The sequence below is a fragment of the Oncorhynchus keta genome, chromosome 34 (assembly GCF_023373465.1).
Source record: "Oncorhynchus keta strain PuntledgeMale-10-30-2019 chromosome 34, Oket_V2, whole genome shotgun sequence".
Classification (NCBI taxonomy): domain Eukaryota; kingdom Metazoa; phylum Chordata; class Actinopteri; order Salmoniformes; family Salmonidae; genus Oncorhynchus; species Oncorhynchus keta.
The window spans coordinates 5,501,731-5,505,113 of NC_068454.1; the positions used below are offsets into that span (position 1 = coordinate 5,501,731).

The window sequence follows — 3,383 nt, forward strand, 5'->3', positions numbered from 1 at the left end:
ATGAATCATCAAACAGGCAAAGCTTCAATGCAGACTAAGAACGAAGCTGGAAAAAAGGATCTAGAATATACGTACACGATAATGTGTCTAGAGTATAAATTCAAGTGTTGAGACATGAAGAAGTTGAATGTATTCATTTAACTAGGCAAGTCAGTTAAGAAAAAGTTCTTATTTACAATGAAAGCCTACCGGGGAACAGTGGGTTAACTGCCTTGTTGACTGATTTGTACCTTGTCAGCTCGCGGATTCAATCGAACAACGTTTCGGTTCCTGGCACAACGCTCTGACCACTACGCTACCTGCCTCCCCAACACTCTAACCACTACGCTACCTGCCTTCCCAACACTCTAACCACTACGCTACCTGCCTCCCCAACACTCTAACCACTAGGCTACCTGCCTCCCCAACACTCTAACCACTACGCTACCTGCCTCCCCAACACTCTAACCACTAGGCTACCTGCCTTCCCAACACTCTAACCACTAGGCTACCTGCCTCCCCAACACTCTAACCACTAGGCTACCTGCCTCCCCAACACTCTCACCACTAGGCTACCTGCCTCCCCAACACTCTAACCACTAGACTACCTGCCTCCCCACTAGGCTACCTGCCACCCCAACACTCTAACCACTAGGCTACCTGCCTCCCCAACACTCTAACCACTAGGCTACCTGCCTCCCCAACACTCTAACCACTAGGCTACCTGCCTCCCCAACACTCTAATCACTAGACTACCTGCCTCCCCAACACTCTAACCACTAGGCTACCTGCCTCCCCACTAGGCTACCTGCCACCCCAACACTCTAACCACTAGGCTACCTGCCTCCCCAACACTCTAATCACTAGACTACCTGCCTCCCCACTAGGCTACCTGCCACCCCAACAATCTAACCACTAGGCTACCTGCCTCCCCAACACTCTAACCACTAGGCTACCTGCCTCCCCAACACTCTAACCACTAGGCTACCTGCCACCCCAACACTCTAACCACTGGGCTACCTGCCACCCCAGCACTCTAACCACTGGGCTACCTGCCGCCCCAACACTCTAACCACTAGGCTACCTGCCACCCGAACACTCTAACCACTAGGCTACCTGCCACCCCAACACTCTAACCATTAGGCTACCTGCCTCCCCACTAGGCTACCTGCCACCCCAACACTCTAACCACTAGGCTACCTGCCACCCCAACACTCTAACCACTGGGCTACCTGCCGCCCCAACACTCTAACCACTAGGCTACCTGCCACCCGAACACTCTAACCACTAGGCTACCTGCCACCCCAACACTCTAACCATTAGGCTACCTGGCCAACACTCTAATCACTAGACTACCTGCCTCCCCAACACCTGCCGCCCCAACACTCTAACCACTAGGCTACCTGCCACCCCAACACTCTAACCACTAGGCTACCTGCCGCCCCAACACTCTAACCAAGGCACCTGCCTCCCCAACACTCTAACCACTAGGCTACCTGCCTCCCCAACACTCTAACCACTAGGCTACCTGCCACCCCAACACTCTAACCACTAGGCTACCTGCCGCCCAACACTCTAACCACTAGGCTACCTGCCACCCCAACACTCTAACCACTGGGCTACCTGCCACCCCAACACTCTAACCACTAGGCTACCTGCCTCCCCAACACTCTAACCACTAGGCTACCTGCCTCCCCAACACTCTAACCACTAGGCTACCTGCCACCCCAACACTCTAACCACTAGGCTACCTGCCGCCCCAACACTCTAACCACTAGGCTACCTGCCGCCCCAACACTCTAACCACTAGGCTACCTGCCGCCCCAACACTCTAACCACTAGGCTACCTGCCGCCCCAACCCTAACACTCTAACCACTAGGCTACCTGCCACCCCAACACTCTAACCACTGGGCTACCTGCCACCCCAACACTCTAACCACTAGGCTACCTGCCTCCCCAACCTCTAACCACAGGCTACCTGCCACCCCAAACCACCACTGGGCTACCTGCCTCCCCAACACTCTAACCACTAGACTACCTGCCTCCCCAACACTCTAACCACTAGGCTACCTGCCACCCCAACACTCTAACCACTAGGCTACCTGCCGCCCCAACACTCTAATCACTAGACTACCTGCCTCCCCAACACTCTAACCACTAGGCTACCTGCCTCCCCAACACTCTAACCACTAGGCTACCTGCCACCCCAACACTCTAACCACTAGGCTACCTGCCACCCCAACACTCTAACCACTGGGCTACCTGCCCAACACTCTAACCACTAGGCTACCTGCCACCCCAACACTCTAACCACTGGGCTACCTGCCTCCCCAACACTCTAATCACTAGGCTACCTGCCACCCCAACACTCTAACCACTAGGCTACCTGCTCTAACCACTGGGCTACCTGCCTCCCCAACACTCTAACCACTGGGCTACCTGCCACCCCAACACTCTAACCACTAGGCTACCTGCCTCCCCAACACTCTAACCACTAGGCTACCTGCCACCCCAACACTCTAACCACTGGGCTACCTGCCGCCCCAACACTCTAACCACTAGGCTACCTGCCGCCCCAACACTCTAACCACTGGGCTACCTGCCGCCACCCCAACACTCTAACCACTAGGCTACCTGCCGCCCCAACACTCTAACCACTGGGCTACCTGCCGCACCAACACCCCAACACTCTAACCACTGGGCTACCTGCCGCCCCAACACTCTAACCACTGCGCTACCTGCCGCCCCAACACTCTAACCACTGGGCTACCTGCCGCCCCAACACTCTAACCACTAGGCTACCTGCCTCCCCACTAGGCTACCTGCCACCCCAACACTCTAACCACTGGGCTACCTGTCGCCCCAACACTCTAACCACTGGGCTACCTGCCCACAACCCAACCACTGGGCTACCTGCCGCACCAACACTCTAAACCACTGCCTCCCCACTAGGCTACCTGCCGCACCAACACTCTAACCACTAGGCTACCTGCCTCCCCAACACTCTAACCACTAGGCTACCTGCCTCCCCAACACTCTAACCACTAGGCTACCTGCCACCCCAACACTCTAACCACTAGGCTACCTGCCACCCCATATGTGAGTCTCTCTCCAGAATGGCTCAACTGTCTCCTGTCAATACTTGCACCTTCATTGTTTCATTGTGTGAATTGTTTTTGCCCTTTGATTATAAATAAAGAAGAAAATTATCCATGACATATGTGAATCGTTTCAGGAAACTAGGAGTATGTTGTGCGTCACAACTTCACAGGAGAGGCGTTTGAACGTAATTATTGTGAATTTTTATCAAAATGGCAGAAATGTGAACTTTCATGTGCCTTAATAACAAACTTGTCTGAAAATGCAAAATGTAAAATTACGAGCCTAATTGGTTTCACCATGG

The 3,383-nt window shown here is 54.0% G+C and overlaps 1 long non-coding RNA gene across 6 annotated transcripts; it reads right to left on the bottom strand.

The window, feature by feature from the left end:
- Positions 1 to 402: 402 nt before the first annotated feature.
- LOC127914866 (uncharacterized) lies at positions 403 to 3,075 on the bottom strand. Of its 6 annotated transcripts, XR_008089364.1 has the most exons (7): positions 2,970 to 3,042; positions 2,452 to 2,483; positions 1,635 to 1,698; positions 1,444 to 1,507; positions 904 to 967; positions 640 to 703; positions 403 to 523 (listed from the first exon to the last, which is right to left on the bottom strand). It is a non-coding gene; the product is annotated as an uncharacterized LOC127914866 (long non-coding RNA). The 6 variants fall into 6 exon arrangements; XR_008089366.1 differs by lacking the exon at positions 2,452 to 2,483; XR_008089363.1 differs by lacking the exons at positions 1,444 to 1,507; positions 2,452 to 2,483.
- Positions 3,076 to 3,383: the final 308 nt, after the last annotated feature.